Raw genomic sequence first — 22078 nt, 5'->3', positions numbered from 1 at the left:
CCGCCGGGCTGGACGTGGAACTAGCCGCCACGCCGTCAGAGCACGCGGCGGCCAGTGCTGGGCGTAATGGAAAAAGCTACGCTTACGGATCATTAAGCGTAATTTTACGCTATTACGCATTACAGAATTACGCTTACAGCATAGACATTCAATTTCGGTACATGTCTGTAATTACGCATAGCCCTTACGCAATTACGCATAAGAATACCGTAATTCAGGTTGTTACGTTATAGGCTTACGCGTAAAATCCTATTAGCAATTAATGCGTAAGGTCATGCTGCCAAGCGGAAAAGTTGACGCATGGATCAATGTTGGGTGCCAGGATGTATTTAGGTGACATGTGGGAGAGGCGGGGAGGGCAGCGGAGCCGGCGGGGACTTAGCGTCCTTCACCCGACAGAGCTCTGAGCTATATAGCTCAGAGCTCTCAAAAGCATCTTTGTATTTGGGCTCCAAGGAGCCCCATTGGTCCTTAGCAGACCAATGGGGTTCCTTCAAATCAGAAGGAACCCCATTGGTCTGCTAAGGACCAATGGGGCTCCTTGGAGCCCAAATACAAAGATGCTTTCGAGAGCTCTGAGCTATATAGCTCAGAGCTCTGTCGGGTCCGTGCAGCGCAGACGGGTATGCAGCGGCGGCGGCGAGTGACGTCGGGTGCAGTGGTGTTACAAAGTAACAAAGTTGTTACATTGTAACAACTTTGTTACATTGTAACTGATTAGTATATTTCCGAGGATATTGCGTGGGAACTGGCTTTTAAAGGGACAGGTAAGTATTAATGGTTAATTAAGAATATTAAAGGACTGTTTTCGTGGTTATGTTTTTTGTTCAATTAAAATACTTTTTCTATGTGTTTGTGTGTTTATTTACTTTTAACTCTTAAAGGAAATGGGTAAGGGGTACAAGTACCTCTACACTCATTTCTCCTGGGAGGGGGGGTGGGCATCTATGGGACCCCTTTTTAAAGGGGACTCCCAGATGCCACCATGAACCCCCCCCCAGGAAATCGCGGCCTCCACCTCCACCGCCCATCGGAGGTGGAGAAGAGCCCCTTGTCCTTGGATTGGACAAGGGCTCGGAGGGGGAGGGGAAAGATTGGCTGCCCCTCCCCTTCCGAGACCCCCCAATCCATGGACCATGCGGGCTGGTATAGTCAGGGTGCGGAGCCCCACGCGGCCGGTGCTCCGCATTCTGGCTATCCCAGTCTGCATGGGGGACAAGAGGTTAAAGAGGTCTGGGAGGGGGGACCCCACGTCGTTTTTTTTTTATATTTCCCACACTCAGAACAAAGTAAGTAAAACTCTTCCCACTTGGGGGAATCTATGAAAATAAAACACTATTGTTACCTGTGCAAAAAAAAACTGACATTTTCCGCATTTAAAAGACATTTTTGCCCTTGAAACTTAAAAATCGATTTTCTCAAAAACTATAAGGTCTTTTTGAAAAAAAAATGTTTCCTCTTATTCCCACTGATCCCCTTAATATACCCTGTGAATTTGGTGTTCCTAAATTTTAAGCAGGCTTTGCTATTAACCGTTAAAGTCGGCGGGTTTTTAAATGTATATATTTTTCCTTTGAAACTTTAACATCGATTTTCTCAAAAACTATATTGTCTTTTTGAAAAAAAAAATTTCCTCTTATTCCTTCTGATCTCCTTAATATATTCTCCAAATTTGAGGCTCTTAGCACTTAAGGGAGCTTTGCTATTAACCCTTAAAGTCGGCGGCTTTTTTATATTATTACGCGATTACGGCAGACTGTGTAATTCAATGGGAGTTTACTGTCTTACGCGTAATTTGTTACGCGTAACAACGTAACCTACGGTCTACGCGTAATTAATTACGCGTAATACCGTAACCTTACACGTAACGCTTACGGTGCATTTGTAGTGAATTACGATGCGTAATTACGCTAATGCGTAATTTTGGCCCAGCACTGGCGGCGGCTATTCCGCAACCCTTCACATGCTTATGTGAGAACTCTGCACACCATCTCATATTTTGACTAGTGTTGTAGAGAGCAACATTCTCATGGTCAGTTGGCCATGAGAATGAAAAAATATGTTATTTGGAATTAAAATAGTTGTAATGAATTATCATAGAACACCCAGTACTAAAAGAAGCTAACATATATACTGTGAACAGTAATCTCTTATCAATCAATCAATCAATCAGACATTCATGTCACTTTTGTATCTCACATAGGTGCAGAAGTACTGCGCCTGCAGAAAACATTCCCAAAAGTGACATGGCTGCACAGAGAGTGGAACAGTGGCAAGAACACAGGCTTCTATGGGCTAAAAGTAGCCTCAAATAATTGAATCTCTTTTTTTTTTTCCAGCAAATGCAGCAAAAAAGGCAGTCAGCAGTGCAGGCTTCTATGATCAAGCACAAATATTTTTCTTTTTTTGGTACTGACAATGGAACTAAGCATGCACAGGGACTAGAGTTGGCCTGAACGGTTCGCACGCGAACTTCAATGGTTCACATTCGCGATCGAACGCAAACTATATGCGAGTTCGACCTGCCCCTATACTACATCATTAGGGTCAACTTTGACCCTCTACATCACAGTCAGCAGGCACAGGGTAGCCAATCTGGCTACACTCTCTCCTGGAGCCCCCCCCCCCCCCCCCTATAAAATGCAGGCAGCATCAGCCATTTCACTTACTTGTGTGGCTGCAGTAATTAGAGAAGGGAGAGAACCTTGCTTCTGACATGAGGAAAGCTTAGTTAGCTTAGGTTGCTTCTTCTTGCTGATCTTATTGCTAAAAAGCACTCCTCATCCTCGACAGCTCTTTTGAGAGCTAGTGTTGTTTTTGTGATCCATTTTTTAAAGGACACCTGAGCTTAGAGGAATATGGAGGCTGACATATTTATTTCCTTTTAAATAATATCAGTTGCCTGGCATCCTGCTGATCTATTTTGCTGCAGTAATGCCTGAATCACACACCTGAAACAAGCATGTAGCTAATCTAGTCAGACTTAAGTCAGAAACATCTGATTTGCAGGCTTGTTCAAGATCTATGGATAAAGGCAGATGGAATTGTTTAAAAGTAAATGAATATGGCAGTCTCCATATCCCTCTCAGTTTAGGTGTCCTTTAGGGCCATTTTTCAATATAACATTGCGGTAAGCTTTTCTTTATGACAAGAGGCTGCTAAGTCAATGAAAATCTTTGGAGACTTTCATACTTAATATGATGCACACAATGGAAGTATTCAATTCGCAGCAATGCCACCACAAAGTCAACAGTGTGTTACCACATGATTTATGCCTACTGCACAGATTATGCAGTCTACGGTGGCGCAATAAAGTATAAACAATGGAGCATTGTGTGATGTGCATGCACAGACCAACAGGAATCCCAGTGACTTACTTTCTGTCCAGCAGAGTGTACGCCACTAAGTGGGGTGCAGGCCTATGCATATGACCATGTTGGTGCACTCTGCCACAGGGTCATATGAAGTACAGATTTGTGTGATTTGGTGATCCTGTGGTAGCCTCACCTGCACAACTGTAAAAGCAGTCTTAAAGAGAATCTGTACTCTAAAATTCTTCCAATAAAAAGCATACCATTTTATTCAATATGTTCTCCTGGGCTCCTCTTTCCTGTTTCTGCCACTCCCTGCTGCAATCTTGGCTTGTAATTGCCAGTTTTAGGCAGTGTTTACAAACAAAAAACATGGCTGCTAACCAGTATGTGATAGGCTGAGAGAAGCTCAGTCTGTGACTCATACAGAGCCTGCTGGAGGCGTGGAGAGGGTGTGTATAACTTCTACCTATCACAGCAGAGCAGCATATTCCTGCCTGAGCCGACAACGCTGACAAAGGAAAGAAGATTAGATTATATAACAGACATAATACAGCCACTGTGCAACTAGGAAAGGCTGCAGTAAGACAGACCATATTAGAACAGGTATAGGAACTTATAGGAAAGAAGAAATAAGGCTGAAAAATGTATTACAGAGTCTCTTTAAAGAGAATCTGTACTCTAAAATTCTTACAATAAAAAGCATACCATTCTATTCATTATGTTCTCCTGGGCCCCTCTGTGATGTTTCTGCCACTCCCTGCTGCAAAACTGGCTTGTAATTGCCAGTTTTAGGCAGTGTTTACAAACAAAAGACATGGCTGCTAACCAGAGTGTGATAGGCTGAGAGGAGCTCAGTCTGTGACTCACACAGAGCCTGCAGGGGGCATGGAGAGGATGTGTATAGCGTCTATCCTATCACAAGCAGAGTAGCACATTCCTGCCTGAGTGCCTGAGTCTGACAAAGCCGTCAGAGGAAAGAAGATTAGATTATATAACAGAGATAATACAGCCACTGTGCAACTAGGAAAGGCTGCAGTAAGACAGACCACATTAGAACAGGCATAGGAACTTATAGGGTAGAAGAAATAAGGCTGAACATTTTGTTACAGAGTCTCTTTACGGTTCATGGATGCTAATAGAAAATCCAATTAAGTCTACCTGTGCGTTTTTCAATGTAAAATTAACACTCAGGTATAAAAGACACAGCTGCTTGCTCTTACATATCTCTACATGAATTACCCCATCGCTAGTGCTTGTGCATAGGCACACACGTATACACCTGCTCAAGAGTGAATTATTGCTCTTATAGGAAATAGCAGCAGTCATTCAGTTAAAGAGATGCTGAGATAGTGTTAATGGCAGTATTTATACTTACCTGGGGCTTCCTCCAGCCCCATGAGGCCCATGGGCTTCCTCGTTGTTCTCTCTGGTGGCTCCTTTCAATTGTAAAAACTCATGATATTCTGGTCAGCTGTGCTCTGCTGTGCATGTGAGGCTCAACCATGCATGCACCTCCCATTGCGCTACTGTGCCAGGGAGCATTCTGCGCCTGTGCAGTAGTACTGCGCTGGTGCAGAACGATCCCAGGCCTGGCCGCACATGTGCAGAAGCCAACTTCTGACCGCAACTGTCCAGAGTACCGTGAGCTTTTACAATTGAATGGAGGAGCCAGAGAGGACAACAAGGGAGCCCCTGACCTCATGTGGCAAGAGGAGGCCCCAGGTAAGTATAAATAGAGATGGCCCAAACGGTTCGCCGGCAAACTTGTTTGCACAAATCTCAGCAGTTTGTGTTCACCGCAAAGTGCAATTTTTTTTCAAAAAAGTTTGCGTTTGCATTTTTCCCATAGACTTTAATGGCACCGACTTTAACGGTTAATAGCTAAGCCCCATTACATGCTATAAACACCAAATTTGCATGGTATGTAAATAGGGACAATGGGTATAAGAGGAAAAAAAACATTTCAAAAAGACCTTACAGTTTTTGAGAAAATCGATTTTAAAATTCTCCTTCTGACCGGGGGAAAATGAAACGCCCACTGACTTTAGCTGTTAATAGAAAAGCCCCCTTACATAGTAGAAACACCAAATTTGCAGGGTACATGGAGGGGGACAGTGACTACAAGAAGAAAAAAAAATCAAAAAGACCTTATACTTTTTGAGAAAATCAATTTTAAAGATCTCGTTTCAAACTAAAATAGTATACATTTAAAGAGAACCAGAGCTGAAGAAGGTAAAAGATTTTATACATACCTGGGGCTTCCTCGAGCCCCATAAGCCTGGATCGCTCCCACGCCACCGCCTGTATTCATCGGAACCGTGTCCCGTATTTTCGGCCAGTCGGCGGAAGCACGCGCCCAATTTTCTGCATCACTGGTGCTCTCTCCTTATCCTTACGTGTGCGGCGCCTTACTACGCAGCCACATGTGTAAGGGTATGGAGGGAGCCCCTGTGTATGTGGACAATTGGTCGCGTCCGCCGGAAGTGACAGGACCCGGTACTGGCGATAGAGGAAGCGGATGATTGCGGCGTGGGAGCGATCCAGGCTTATGGGGCTGGAGGAAGCCCCAGTTATGTATGAAATCTTTTTATTTTTTTTACTGTCCTTCCTTTCTGGTTCCCTTTAAATGTGTAAATGACAGTTCTTAGGGAAACAATTCCCGCCGACTTTAGCAGTTAATAGCAAAGGCCCCTTACATCCTAGCAACACCAAAATTTGCAGGATATGTTAAAAAGATAGCGGGAAACAATATTTTAAAAACAAATTAAACTTTTTTTTTTTTTAATGTTCAGATAGTGGGAAATTTCCCCCAAAAAATGGCATGGGGTACCCCCTCCAGAGCCTCTGTAACCCCTTGTCTCCCATGCAGGCTGGGATAGCCAGAATGCAGAGCCCTGGCCGACTGGGGCTTCGCACCCTGAGCTATACCAGCCTGCATGGTCCATGGTATGGAGGGACTCCGGGGGAGAGGGGCAGCCAAGCCTTTCCCTCTTCCCCCGACCCTTTGTCCAATCCATGGACAAGGGGCTCTTCCCCACCTCCGGTGCCCCAGGAGGAGGTGGGGTCAACGACTCCCTGGGGGGGTTTATGATGGCATCTGGGAGTCCCCTTTAAGAAGGGAACCCCAGATGTCCACCCCCTCCTAGGAGAAATGAGTATAGAGGTACAAAGTACCCCTAACCCATTTCCACAAAGGGTTAATTGAAATAAAAACACGACGCCGAAAAAAGTCCTTTAATGTTCTTAATTAACCAGAAATACTAACCTGTACCTTTAAAAAAAGTTCCCACGCCAATATCTTCAGAAATGTTCCACGCCAATATCCTCTAATCTTGCGATCTTCAATTAAGTTGATTGAAGATCTCCGACGAGCTATACTAATTAGTATAGCAGAGAATGCATAGGACGCATAGCAATGGCTCCCACTGTCCTCCCTGCCTCCTCACCTGTCACCCTTACCTCTCCCTCCCTTCCTCTCCCGGGCCACCCTCCGTGCTCCCCCCTCTGACTGCAGAGTTAGCGCAGGGAAGCGCTGTAAATAGTAATTCACCTCCCAGGTTCCAATCGCCACTCACTAGCCGCTGGTCTCCTCCTCGGCATAGATGCTTATACACATGCTGCTTCCTGCTAAACAGGAAATGTTCCACGCCAATATCCTCTAATCTTGCGATCTTCAATTAAGTTGATTGAAGATCTCCGACGAGCTATACTAATTAGTATAGCAGAGAATGCGTAGGACGCATAGCAACGGCTCCCGCTGTCCTCCCTGCCTCCTCACCTGTCACCCTCACCTCTCCCTCCCTTCCTCTCCTGGGCCGCCCTCCGTGCTCCCCCCTCCGACTGCAGAGTTAGCGCAGGGAAGCGCTGTAAATAGTCAGTAATTCACCTCCCAGGTTCCAATCGCCACTCACTAGCTGCTGGTCTCCTCCTCGGCATAGATGCTTATACACATGCTGCTTCCTGCTAAACAGGAAGCAGCATGTGTATAAGTGTCTATCCCGAGGAGGAGACCAGCGGCTAGTAAGCGGCGATTGGAACCTGGGAGGTGAGTTATTATTTACAGCGCTTCCCTGCGCTAACTCTGCAGTCGGAGGGGGGAGCACGGAGGGCGGCCCAGGAGAGGAAGGGAGAGAGAGGTCAGGCTGACTCCCCCCTCCATTACAGCGCCCCCCCCCTCTGCGCTCAGGCCGCACAGGCCGCATGGCCCTAAGAAATGGGCCTGCACATGCTACATTCTTCTAACAGTGCCTTGACTAGCCACCTCTGCCAAGTTTAGACATGTGTACAAGACAAATTGTCAGGAACCATAATGTGTAGAAACCCTGAAATTCAAAGTGGTTGCAACCCAATCCAGGCATCATTCTAAATTCAACTGCCCTTTTTGTGAAAATAACAATCATTTCAAAAAATTGTTCATGTGACTTTTAATTCTTTTACAATAAGCTCATTATGCAGCCAGGGCACTGTAAGTATCCAAGAAGGTCCTAACTGCATTTCTGGAGGAAGTGATTACAGATCCTAACCAGGTATCGTTAATAATATCAGATTTGAATAGTTCCCAGCTTGGTTCAATGAAACATAAGAGGCACATCGTTGTTATTAATATTTAGTATTTATAGTGTTGACATCTTCTGCAGCACTTTGCAAAGTATATATCGTCTTGTCAGTAACTGTCCCTCAAAGGAGTTCACAATCTAATCCTTACCATATTCATGTGTCACCGTCTAGGGCCAATTTAGGTGGAAGCCAGTTAACTTATCTGTATGTTTTTGGGATGTGGGCAGGCCAGGCAGACACGAGGAGAACATACAAATCAGGGACCCTTCGCTACAAGGCAAGGGTGCGATCCATTAAGCCAAGCCACTTCATTGGTCGTAGGCTGGAACTACTGCTTGCAGTATATATTTTCTTTCCTCCCTTATTTAGCCAGATTTTTCAATCTATCATAATAAATACGTCATAGTGAGAAACCTGGAGGACTAAAATAACTTCAGAAAAAAAAAATAACAAACAAATCAACAAAAAAAGTCTGATTTCTGTTTGTTCCTGTCACAGGCAATGATAATGTCAGCCTGTATATGCACAGTAGCCTGAGAGATTGCCTCTACAAAAGTCTTATCCTGGAGTAATTGCCACTCGTACGTATAACAACAACCTGTAAAAATGAACAAAATTATGTTCCTGGGTAGTCATATGCAGCAGACAAAGTGACACACGTATGGAAAATAAGAGGCACAGCAAACCTTAAAAGGCAAGCATGACACCATCTGAAATCTCCTATGTAATGTGATGAGAGGCCAACAAATTGAAGATGACAGCAGTGCGGGACTGCATATGCTGCTTCTCACATTTCCTTACTAAATGAAGAGCAGGAGACCAAACTTTATCCTGTCTGTAGCTTCTACCATGAGAAATTCAGGGCACCCTTGTAGTCATCTATAGTCCTATAGCAATTATTATTATTATTATTATTATTATTATTATTATTATTAATATTATTATTATTATATTATTATTATTTAAAAGGCATAAACCAATATAAAGAATAAACTAACACCAATATAAAGAATAAACTAGGATGATAGGATATACCGTATTTGCTTCCAAATGTAACAGGCAATAGAGCTGTGCATGTTCCTTTGGAGTTTACAAAATGCATCTGTTCCTGACAGTTCTAATTATATTTATGCAGGCATATTACAGACTTCTGTCAATTGATGTGACCTTGCCTTCATCTTTATGCTGTTCCTTTACTAGTCTCTTCTTTTTTGACTTCAGTAAAAAAAATGTAGTTATTTAAGCAAAAATGAATAAATATAAAATGGATTGTGTGTGTTAAAAAAGAATGGATGTTATTTAAAAAGATTCCGTTTTGAAGAAAAAATTGGTCTGAAGGATCTTTAAAGCAAAATCCACACCACAGAATGAATAAATACCATTGTTTTTGTTTTCATCACCACCTCTTTTATATGCAAGACTAGTCCTGGCATTGGAGAAATACATTTGTCCCAGCCAGGTAAATGGTGTCCTGCCCCTAACATGAAAACCATTGGGTTGGGCATAATATAAGTTACTTGGATTGGTGGCCCATTCATTAGTCTATCGACAGACACCAGATGAATCTGAAGTTTAATCAGATTTTGCTATTGGCTAGGCTTAGCTGTTACGGTTATGCATCTGTTGAAAGGGTTTGGAGCTTACCTTCTCATGATTATATGGTTCGGTATAGACATCCGGAAGGAGTTAATATTTACAGTGGGGTGTTAGGAAGAGATTGATATGGGGGAAGAAAGAGAAGGGGGAGGATGTCAATGCTAGGTATCAAAAAAGGGCGAACACCAGGGGACTATGGTTGCTCATTAAGTAGGAGATACAGAGGCGGAAAAGAGGGAAAGTCGACTGAGAGAGAAACAAAAAAACAAAAAACAAAACAAAAAAAAAGTACTGTTATAAGTGTGAAAAGCCATACAGTTTTTTTTTCTTTCCTTCCTTTCTTTTCTTTTTTTTTTTTGTTTCTTTTTTCTAGCACTTGACCTTCTCTATGCAAGAGGAGCACAGCCTCATGCTATTAGTTACTGGCAATCTGTTTTTGTAAATGGACTGAGTCAGGGAAGTATGAATTTCTACCTAACTACAGGATTGCTAGATGTATGGCGGAAGTGTTCCTGTTTTTAAAATGTTAACTATTCCTTTGCCCAATTCAGGTTTTGTATCGCTTTGTATGCTGACTGACATGGCATAGAGTAGGGACCAGCTCTGAGGAGGAATCCATGTTACATTATTATTATTATTATTAGAGTGTGTGTGTGTGTGTGTGTGTGTGTGGGGGGGGGGGGTAACTAATATTTAGCATCCAGAATAGGTTTTCTGGATTTTGTTGCTGTCTTTGCTGCAGGTTGATGTGTGTATGTATTTTTGACTGCACTCAACTCAGCTCATCTCAGCTCACCTCACTTTAGAACATTCATTTTCCCTATTTACTGTCCCTGCAAAATGTCAGATTCATGTGTTCATAAATATGTATCTGAAAGCCATCATGGCATGGCTGCAAACTTAAGCTTTCTTGTTTCATTGACAAATAACTAATTGTTTTTGTAATGCACATATATATATATAAAGGGCGCCTGGAAAAAAAGGGCACCGGATGTAGCCGCTAATAGAATATAACCCTAATCATGAGGACCACATGGGTTTGACTTGTGTCAGTTTGTTTGCTAGCTAGCATGCACAGGCAATAGCTCCTCCCACCCCTACTGACACTTCATCAGGGTGTATCCTCCAGATGAAGTAGCTACTTTTTTATATGTGTTTCACACTGGGTGACTCATACACCCTCCTTTCACAAATAGGGGAGGCAGGCAAATTCCATCCATCTAAGCCACTCACACATGTTTCTTAATGCATGTCTGGGCTTGCAAGAGCAAATTGAGTGATTTGCATGGCTCCACTCACTCTCCTGAAGTAATGTATTATTGGCATGCTTTACTGTTCACCTGAAATTACCTTCTCTTTTAGGAAGGCAGAGGCTAAATCTGTACATTCTACAACCAATGAGACTGAACAATAAGGGCAGCAACCAAGGATCTGAACATTTCTGAAAAGATAGGTAATGCCTGTATCCGTAATTCTATGACATAAGATTCATTTTAATTATTAATTTGTTTTTATTTAGCTTTTAGCACTTTCTGCGGTTTAACTGTCAATAGCTTGATTTATCAGCTTTCCCCATGTTTCTCTAGTCACTACTGGATTTTGAATCTATATCCCTGAGTTGATAATACCTCTTTCAGATCGCTGTGTACTGGAGAATATTTAATGATTCGTTTGGCATACAGATGGCTTATGACAATAATGTGCATGCATCTTAACTGTAATCCCTTAACCTTTACTTTCAGCAGCATCTACAATATGCACCTAGGTGATTAATATTTTGCAGGCTAGGCAAAACGAATCATTTAATTGATATTAGCATGTGATTATATTTTCTTTAGTTAATTAGTAATGACTTTTCCAGTTTAATTTTTGCATGCTATATCACACAGGAGTCATGGGGGAGATTTTCAGGTGTGATGATTGCTTGTAACTTGAAGGACAAATTCACAGTTGCTGTGAAAGCTGCCTGGGGTGCACACAAGATATTGAATTCAAACAAAATCAGACTCTATAAGGCAATTTGTGACTGTGCGCAGTGGAGAGTGAATTCTTCTTGAATTGCTCCATCAGCTTCATGAACTAACCAGTTTGCGCATTCACAAAATTGATATCGTCTGGCAGTCCTGTTTTTAGGGGCCCAGGGCGCAGCAGGAGGGGGGGAGGGCACAGTGGCGAGAGGGTGGACCAGTAACTCACCTCTCTGAGATCCACACACTGCATATCTTCTTTCTCCGTTCATTTCATTTCATTAGTAACAGCGTCCCCTGTGGTGACATGCTCTTATGTCACCCCAAGGAGGCGCTGTTACCAATGTTACTGAATGGACTACAGGCGGAAGAAGATATTCAGTGTGTGGATCATGGAGAGGTAAGTACTATCAAGTAGTGGAGGAGGAGGGAGGGGGGACCTATCTATACAAAGGGGTGGTGGGGGAGAAGCTCACTGGCTACCCATACTAATGGAGAAAAGGGGCTCCCTGGCTACCTATACAGAGGAAAGGCTCATTGGCTACCTATAAAGAGTGGTGAGTGGAGGAGCTCACTGGCAAGGAACTCACTGGCTACATATACAGAGGGGAGGGGGCTAACTGGCTACCTATACAGAGGAAAGGCTCACTGGTTAGTGCAGCCTGTGCATAAGGGGGGAGGGGACTGTTGGTGTGCTGTGTGTCCTGAGCAGCAGCGGTTTTTTTTAGGCTGCTGGCTCAGGTTGGATGACAGGCAGAGGAGCGTGGTGGCTGCGGAGGAGATTAGAGAGAGTGTACGCGGTTGTGTTTATGCGTGCACTCCTCCAGGTTGCTAGGTGATGGGGGGGACGCACATCGGGGAGCGAGCGCAGGGGACATTTCAGGAAGGGAGCTGCTCGCGCTGTCAGTGCGAGCAGCCAATAAGAGGGCGGCGTGTGAGGAGCCGTTAGAGAGACTGCATATAGGCAGTCTCTCTGAGGTGTTGCGCAGTTGTGAGGTGGCGATGAGAGGGGACATAGCAGGGACAGCTGGCGCAGCTCTGGAGAGGACAGAGCCCAGCAAAACAACGTGTCATGGCGGAATTCCTTTGGGGACCTCTGCAGCTATCCACGGCTAAATCCAGGGCCAGGAATATAGCTTGAGAGAGGCATCCATAATTCAAAGAGACAGGAGAAAAGATGAAATAGGAATTCTTGGTGAGGGAGACTGCGGGAATACCAACTGGATTTGATGAGTATAAAAGCTGATGGTGTTACCAGGCCAATCTAAGCTAGAGCAAGAAACAGACTTTAGTGGCAGTTAACAGAGCAGAAAAAGCAATAGATCTCTGAAAGGATAAAAAAAAAAAGTATTTTTAATCAAAATCCCTTGCCTGTCATTAAGGTTTTTCTTGCTCAGTTTCAGCTATTATGTGAATCTGTGAAGAGTATTTACTATTGCCAAATGTGTTTTTTTTGTGTGTGTGCCAAAATGCACTAGAACTGTAATTCAGCTAACCCGCCTGTCAGGGCCTGTTTTGATAATATTGTTTTTTTATATTTGCCCTGTAACTAATATAGGCCAAGCTTCAGAAAGAAGAGTCTGATTGCTTGGAAAATACCCAGATTCTGGAAATGTCTGAATATTGTGGGTTCTGATTACTGTGGAGCAAATCTGTGCCATAAATGCTCAGAGTTGGAAAAAGAATGCTGTCAAGAACTATGTCCCCATAATGTGTATGTGGAAATACAGGATCTTCTCAAAAAATTAGCATATTGTGATAAAGTTCATTATTTTCTGTAATGTACTGATAAACATTAGACTTTCATATATTTTAGATTCAAATACACACAACTGAAGTAGTTCAAGCCTTTTATCGTTTTAATATTGATGATTTTGGCATACAGCTCATGAAAACCAAAATTTCCTATCTCAAAAAATTTGCATATTTCATCCGACCAATAAAAGAAAAGTGTTTTTAAAACAAAAAAAGGCAACCTTCAAATAATTATGTTCAGTTATGCACTCAATACTTGGTCGGGAATCCTTTTGCAGAAATGACTGCTTCTATGCGGCATGGCATGGAGACAATCAGCCTGTGGCACTGCTCAGGTGTTATGGAGGCCCAGGATAGTGTTGGGCGAACAGTGTTCGCCACTGTTCGGGTTCTGCAGAACATCACCCTGTTCGGGTGATGTTCGAGTTCGGCCGAACACCTGACGGTGCTCGGCCAAACCGTTCGGCCATATGGCCGAACTAAGAGCGCATGGCCGAACGTTCCCCGAACGTTCGGCTAGCGCTGTGATTGGCCGAACGGGTCACGTGGTTCGGACCCGAACGCGCTCTGATTGGCCGAACGGTCACGTGGTTCGGGTAAATAAATACCCGAACCACGTCATATCTCCGCCATTTGTCTGTGGGTTTAGCTTTGGGTAGGCAGGCAGGGTAGTTCGCGCTCCAGCCACGCTAGCCAGGGTCCCCCCTGTCATTGTGTCACTGCTGGGAACAGTAGTACACCGCTTGCTCAGCCACACTATATAGCATTCTGTTTACTGCCACTCTGTGTACCTCGCTCAGCCACACTATATAGCATTCTGTTTACTGCCACTCTGTGTCTGCTGGGAATAGTAGTACACCGCTTGCTCAGCCACACTATATAGCATTCTGTTTACTGCCACTCTGTGTACCTCGCTCAGCCACACTATATAGCATTCTGTTTACTGCCACTCTGTGTCTGCTGGGAATAGTGGTACACCGCTCGCTCAGCCACACTATATAGCATTCTGTTCACTGTTCTGTGTCTGCTTGGAATAGTGGTACACCGCTCGCTCAGCCACACTATATAGCATTCTGTTTACTGTTCTGTGTCTGCTGGGAATAGTGGTACACCGCTCGCTCAGCCACACTATATAGCATTCTGTTTACTGTTCTGTGTCTCCTGGGAATAGTGGTACACCGCTCGCTCAGCCACACTATATAGCATTCTGTTCACTGTTCTGTGTCTGCTGGGAATAGTGGTACACCGCTCGCTCAGCCACACTATATAGCATTCTGTTCACTGTTCTGTGTCTGCTGGGAATAGTGGTACACCGCTCGCTCAGCCACACTATATAGCATTCTGTTTACTGTTCTGTGTCTGCTGGGAATAGTGGTACACCGCTCGCTCATCCACACTATATAGCATTCTGTTCACTGTTCTTTGTCTGCTGGGAATAGTGGTACACCGCTTGCTCAGCCACACTATATAGCATTCTGTTCACTGTTCTGTGTCTGCTGGGAATAGTAGTACACCGCTCGCTCAGCCACACTATATAGCATTCTGTTCACTGTTCTGTGTCTGCTGGGAATAGTGGTACACCGCTCGCTCAGCCACACTATATAGCATTCTGTTTACTGTTCTGTGTCTGCTGGGAATAGTGGTACACCGCTCGCTCAGCCACACTATATAGCATTCTGTTTACTGTTCTGTGTCTGCTGGGAATAGTGGTACACCGCTCGCTCAGCCACACTATATAGCATTCTGTTTACTGTTCTGTGTCTGCTGGGAACAGTAGTACACCGCTCGCTCAGCCAGAGTATATAGCATTGTGTTTACTGCCACTCTGTGTACACCGCTCAGCCAGACTATATACCATTGTTTACTGACACTCTGTGTACACCGCTCAGCCAGACTATATACCATTGTTTACTGACACTCTGTGTACACCGCTCAGCCAGACTATATACCATTGTTTACTGCCACTCTGATTCTGCTGGGAACAGTAGTACACCGCTCGCTCAGCCAGACTATATAGCATTGTGTTTACTGCCACTCTGTGTACACCGCTCAGCCAGACTATATACCATTGTTTACTGACACTCTGTGTACACCGCTCAGCCAGACTATATACCATTGTTTACTGAAACTCTGTGTACACCGCTCAGCCAGACTATATACCATTGTTTACTGCCACTCTGATTCTGCTGGGAACAGTAGTACACCGCTCGCTCAGCCAGACTATATACCATTGTTTACTGACACTATATAGCAGACTATATAGCATTGTGTGTACACCGCTCAGCCAGACTATATACCATTGTTTACTGACACTCTGTGTACACCGCTCAGCCAGACTATATACCATTGTTTACTGCCACTCTGATTCTGCTGGGAACAGTAGTACACCGCTCGCTCAGCCAGACTATATACCATTGTTTACTGACACTCTGTGTACACCGCTCAGCCAGACTATATACCATTGTTTACTGCCACTCTGATTCTGCTGGGAACAGTAGTACACCGCTCGCTCAGCCAGACTATATAGCATTGTGTTTACTGCCACTCTGTGTACACCGCTCAGCCACACTATATAGCATTGCGTACTCTGCCAGTCAGTGTGTATATTGCTGGGATCAGTAATACTCCACTCACCGTCAACCACTATATGAGCTCAACATGAGTTCCCCAGAGACCTCCGCTGTGAGCAGCACTCCCAACAACAGCAACAGCCAACGCCCCACGCAAGCTATAACATCCACCCCAGCAGCCAGTGGTCAGCAGCAGCCCTCCCCGGAGGAGAACGTTGTGTCCATCAGTCCGTCGCCAGAGCGATTAATGAGGGCTGCCATTGAGGAGATGATGGGGCCTGATGTGGAGGAGGAGGTCTGGCTCAGGCCAGCATCCCAAGTTAATGTTGAGGACGATGAGGGGTCTGTGTCTGGGGATGTTGGGGTGGCAGAGGTGGTGGGTGGGTCAGACTCAGGAGAAGAGTTGTATGATGAGGATGATGATCGGGACCATCTGTATGTGCCTCAGAGTCCGACCCCGGAAAACATGTTGTATCGTGTGTTTAGGTACTAAAATCTGCGTTCCCTCCCAGTAGTGTTGGGCGAACAGTGTTTGCCACTGTTCGGGTTCTGCAGAACATCACCCTGTTCGGGGTGACTATATAGCAGACTATATAGCATTGTGTTTAATGCCACTCTGTGTACACGGCTCAGCCACACTATATAGCATTGTGTTTACTTCCACTCTGTGTCTGCTGGGAACAGTAGTACACCGCTCACCCGCCACTGTATAGCATTGTGCTCTGTGTCACTGCTGACAATAGTGGTACACCGCTCACCCACCACTGTATAGCATTTCTGTACTGCCACTGTACTGCTGCCAGTCAGCGTGTACTTTAAGGATAAGTGAAATGAGGAAGAAATCCGGTGAAAGAGGGAGGGGCAAGGGAAGAGGTGTTTCCCCTGACGGTTCACGTACAGGCCACAGGGGAGCACCCAAGAAAACCCACTCAATACTGCCCATGTTGTCCAGGACAACAACCCTCACAGATCCAAAAGAACAGGACCAGATAATTACTTGGATGACCTCTCAAGCGTCCAGCAGTGGGTTAAGCAGCACCAGCACATCACGCACGAGGTCCGAGTCCTCAGCCAGTTAAAGTCTGGGCTTTCTTTGAAGACTGCACTGAGGATGTTACCATGGCGATTTGCAAGGTGTGCAAGACCCGCCTGAGCAGGGGGAAAAGTATTAACAACCTCTCCACCACCAGCATGAGCCGCCACATTCTATCCAAACATCCCACTCTGTGGGCAAACGCGGCAGGACAGGGTACCACCAGCAACACTGCCTCCCTTGGGTTCACCAGACTCACCACCAGACCCGCCTCAGCAGCAGCAGTAGCCCAGCCATTGCGTGGTTCACAACATTCACAAACATCAGACGATGCTGACACTGTCACTTTCCGGACTAGTGCTCTTGAGGTCTCCCAGTGTTCATCAAACACAACAACCAACAGCCCTTCGGTGTGCAGCGCTACGGTTGAGTTGTCTGTCTCTGAGATGTTTGAGCACAAGAGGAAATTGCCAGCAAATGACCCCCGGGCCGTGGCAGTAACAGCCAGCCAGCATAGCCAAGCTTCTGGCCTGCGAAATGCTGCCATATCGAGTGGTGGAGACAAACAGCTTCAAGGGCATGATGTCAGTGGCCATCCCACGTTACGTGGTTCCCAGCCGCTACCACTTTGCGCGCTCTGCAGTGCCTGAGTTGCATGAGCACGTGGTCAGCTAAATAACCCGAAGCTTGAAGAATGCCGTTGCCTGCAAGGTTCACCTCACCACTGACACCTGGACGAGTGCGTTCGGCCAGGGTCGATACATCTCCCTTACCGCGCACTGGGTGAACCTTGTGGAGCCTGGCAGCGATTCCTCACCTGCTACGGCGCGGGTGTTGCCCACGCCGCAAACAGCTGGATAACAACAGCAGCACCTACCTCTCTGACTCCTTCTCCTCCAACGCATCTCAAAGCTGTACCTCATCCGGAAATGCTAACCCAGCACCAGCAGCAGTAGGATCGTGGAAGCAGTGCAGCACAGCTGTTGGCATGCGTCAGCAAGCGTTGCTGAAGCTGATCTGCCTTGGGGATAAGCAGCACACAGGGGAGGAAATTTGGAGGGGAATAAAGGAACAGACGGATTTGTGGCTGGCACCGCTGGACCTGAAACCGGGCATGAAGCTAGACACCTGGCACGAACTGGCAATGTACGCAATAGAGGTGCTGGCTTGCCCGGCAGCCAGCGTTATGTCGGAACGCTGTTTCAGTGCTGCCGGAGGCATCATCACAGATCGGCGTATCCGCCTCTCCACAGAAAATGCAGACCGTCTGACTCAAATTAAAATGAATCAATCCTGGATTGGAAACGACTACGCAACACTCCTGGACCCCAACCAAGTAACATGACCGATGAACATCTGGGATGGTTTAGCGTTTCCGGTCCCTGTTTATTGAACCTCTCATCTGTATTACATTTATGACTGCATGGCGGCAAAAAGCATTGCTGCTATATCCGCACGCTTTTTGTCCTCATGCAAGGCCTGGGTTGTTGTGTCTCACAAAGCGTGGCCTTCTCCTCCTGCGCCTCCTCCTGTTCCATCACGTGTGCTGCTGCTGCTGCTGCTGCTGCTGGGTTACCGTTGCCGGTCCCTGTTTATGGAACCTCTTATCTTTATTACATTTATGACTACATGGCGGTACAAAGCATGCTATCCGCACGCTTTTTGTCCTCATGCAAGGCCTGGGTTGTTGTGTCTCACAAAGCGTGGCCTTCTCCTCCTGCGCCTCCTCCTGTTCCATCACGTGTGCTGCTGCTGCTGCTGGGTTAGCGTTGCCGCGTGGTCCCTGTTTATTGAACCTTTTATCTTTATTACATTTATGACTACATGGCGGTACAAAGCATGCTATCCGCACGCTTTTTGTCCTCATGCAAGGCCTGGGTTGTTGTGTCTCACAAAGCGTGGCCTTCTCCTCCTGCGCCTCCTCCTGTTCCATCACGTGTGCTGCTGCTGGGTTAGCGTTGCCGCGTGGTCCCTGTTTATTGAACCACTTATCTTTATTACATTTATGACTGCATGGTGGTACAAAGCATGCTATCCGCACGCTTCTTGTCCTCATGCAAGGCCTGGGTTGTTGTGTCTCAAAGCGTGGCCTTCTCCTCCTGCGCCACCCTCCTCCTGTTCCATCACGTGTGCTGCTGCTGGGTTAGCATTACCGGTCCCTTTTCCTGGAACCTCTTATATGTATTACATTTATGACTGCATGCCGACAAAAAGCATGTTACCTGTGCAAAGAAAACAGACATTTCCCGCATTTAAAAGACAGTTTTCCCTTTGAAACTTTAAAATCGATTTTCTCAAAAACTATAAGCTCTTTTTGCTAAATTTTTTTTTCCTCTTGTACCCACTCCCAAGGTGCACATACCCTGTAAATTTGGGGTATGTAGCATGTAAGGAGGCTTTACAAACCACAAAAGTTCGGGTCCCCATTGACTTCCATTATGTTCGGAGTTCGGGTCGAACACCCGAACATCGCGGCCATGTTCGGCCTGTTCGGCCCGAACCCGAACATCTAGATGTTCGCCCAACACTAGCCCAGGATGCTTCGATAGCAGCCTTAAGCTCATCCAGAGTGTTGGGTCTTGCGTCTCTCAACTTTCTCTTCACAATATCCCACAGATTCTCTATGGGGTTCAGGTCAGGAGAGTTGGCAGGCCAATTGAGCACAGTAATACCATGCTCAGTAAACCATTTACCAGTGGTTTTGGTACTGTGAGCAGGTGCCAGGTCGTGCTGACAAATGAAATCTTCATCTCCATAAAGCTTTTCAGCAGATGTAAGCATGAACCCACTTTTGAACCCGAAACAGAGGCAGAAGCGCCTGACCTGGGCTACAGAGAAGCAGCACTGGACTGTTGCTCAGTGGTCCAAAGTACTTTTTTTCGGATGAAAGCAACTTTTACATGTCATTCGCAAATCAAGGTGCCAGAGTCTGGAAGAAGACTGGGGAGAGGGAAATGCCAAAATGCCTGAAGTCCAGTGTCAAGTACCCACAGTCAGTGATGGTCTGGGGTGCCATATCAGCTGCTGGTGTTGGTCCACTATGTGTTTTATCAAAGGTAGGGTCAATGCAGCTAGCTATCAGGAGATTTTGGAGCACTTCATGCTTCCATCTGCTGAAAAGCTTTATGGAGATGAAGATTTAATTTGTCAGCACGACCTGGCACCTGCTCACAGTGCCAAAACCACTGGTAAATGGTTTACTGACCATGGTATTACTGTGCTCAATTGGCCCGCCAACTCTCCTGACCTGAACCCCATAAAGAATCTGTGGGATATTGTGAAGAGAAAGTTGAGAGATGCAAGACCCAACACTCTGGATGAGCTTAAGGCCGCTATCGAAGCATCCTGGGCCTCCATAACACCTGAGCAGTGCCACAGGCTGATTGCCTCCATGCCACGCCGCATAGAAGCAGTCATTTCTGCAAAAGGATTCCTGACCAAGTATTGAGTGCATAACTGAACATAATTATTTGAAGGTTGCCTTTTTTGTTTAAAAAGCACTTTTCTTTTATTGGTCGGATTAAATATGCTAATTTTTTGAGATAGTAAATTTTGGTTTTCATGAGCTGTATGCCAAAATCATCAATATTAAAACAATGAAAGGCTTGAACTACTTCAGTTGTGTGTATTTGAATCTAAAATATATGAAAGTCTAATGTTTATCAGTACATTACAGAAAATAATGAACTTTATCACAATATGCTAATTTTTTGAGAAGATCCTGTATATATATATATATATATATATATATATATATATATATATATATATATATATATATATATATATATATATATATACTTCAGCCGCCAATATATAGATATATACTGTTGATGTATAAGGGAAATAGACAAACCACTGTGATCCAGAAAGATACTCACCTATAGTGGTCTGATCCAGTGCTGGTCTTTGAATACCTAGGAAGAAGTAAAAAGCAGAATAAATCACACTAACTTACCAGTATAAAAGAGGCTATTGGTTAGTTACCTTTTTATAGACTGTGCAGCTTGCATGCAGATCATCCTGTGAAGGAAGGAAAGATATAATTTAGAAGAGGAATCTCATGCAGTGCAGTTTGATGATACTCACCTTTTTTTTCCATATTATTCTTGTTGGGAACTTGATTGTTGGAGCTCACCTGCGAGAAAACAGGAGATTGTTTTTGATCAATAATTTATTTATTTTCATTAATTTATTGACATTAATTAACCTATTAATAGTATTAACTCACTAACTCATTTATTTCTTTATTTGTTAACCTTTTTGTTTTTTATATTTATTTTATTTATTCAGTACTGAAAAGCTGGATTAATTGACTGTTCTAGGAACAGATCTAACAATTTTTTTTTTAGAAGAAGTTGAACCAAATAAGGGTTTTGCTGATCAGCAAAAATGCTATAGTGTTGGTTATCCAATTTTTGTTTTTCTCTTCTTTGATATCAATTTTAGTTTTGGTTCTCTGGGGTTTAGTACGGTTATTCATTATTTTAGGATACTCTATGTACTAAATCTTTTTGGCATACTCACCACAAGTTTCGGTTGTGTTGCACATTGTGTTCAATCTGAAATTCTTTTTCAGTTGCCATGGAAGAAGAGATGGAGAAGAATGAAGATTTCAAGAAAATCTGGAATATGTAGAGACTATATTGTAATAATTTACATTGGTTGAGGGAGTTCTTTTTCTTGGACCTGTTATTTATTATTTGGGTCCTAATACATTTGGGGAATTCAATACTCTGTGTCGGTATCTGATGAGTTCTGGCAGTTGGCGGGTTATAAAACTGGTTACACTACCTAGTGGTGAGGGGAGGAGCTCACTGGCAAGGAACTCTCTGGCTATGTATACAGAGGGGAGGGGGCTTACTGGCTACCTATAGGGAGGAGGAGGGCTCTCTGGCTATCTATACTGTGGGAGGAGAGGGGGTTCTCTGACTGCCTATACAGAGGTGAAGGGAGCTCTCTGGCTACCTATACTGTGGGAGGGGGCTATCTGACTGCCAATACAAAGTGAAGGGGACTCTCTGGCTGCCTATACAGAGGGAATCTCTCTGGCTACCTATACTGTGGGAGGGGAGGGGGCTATCTGACTGCCTATACAAAGAGGAGGGGGGGCTCTCTTTCTGCCTATACAGAGGGGAGCTCTCTGGCTACCTATACTGTGGGAGGAGAGGGGGTCCTCTGACTGCCTATACAGAGGTGAAGGGAGCTCTCTGGCTACCTATACTGTGGGAGGGGGCTATCTGACTGCCAATACAAAGTGAAGGGGGCTCTCTGGCTGCGTATACA

At 44.9% G+C, this 22078-nt stretch overlaps 1 long non-coding RNA gene across 1 annotated transcript in view; it reads left to right on the top strand.

The window, feature by feature from the left end:
* The window catches only part of LOC137528297 (uncharacterized), a 185702-nt gene extending 164232 nt beyond the window's left edge, over window positions 1-21470 (top strand). Inside the window, exons 3-4 of the long non-coding RNA XR_011023350.1 lie at window positions 10830-10920; window positions 21372-21470. This is a non-coding gene — a long non-coding RNA (uncharacterized lncRNA). The remainder of the gene's footprint in view (window positions 1-10829; window positions 10921-21371) is intronic.
* The last annotated feature ends 608 nt before the right edge of the window (window positions 21471-22078 follow it).

The sequence above is a fragment of the Hyperolius riggenbachi genome, chromosome 8, assembly GCF_040937935.1.
Source record: "Hyperolius riggenbachi isolate aHypRig1 chromosome 8, aHypRig1.pri, whole genome shotgun sequence".
In the NCBI taxonomy this organism is placed as follows: domain Eukaryota; kingdom Metazoa; phylum Chordata; class Amphibia; order Anura; family Hyperoliidae; genus Hyperolius; species Hyperolius riggenbachi.
Note: the sequence above shows the minus strand (reverse complement) of the source record. Positions and strands in the feature narration are given on the sequence as shown.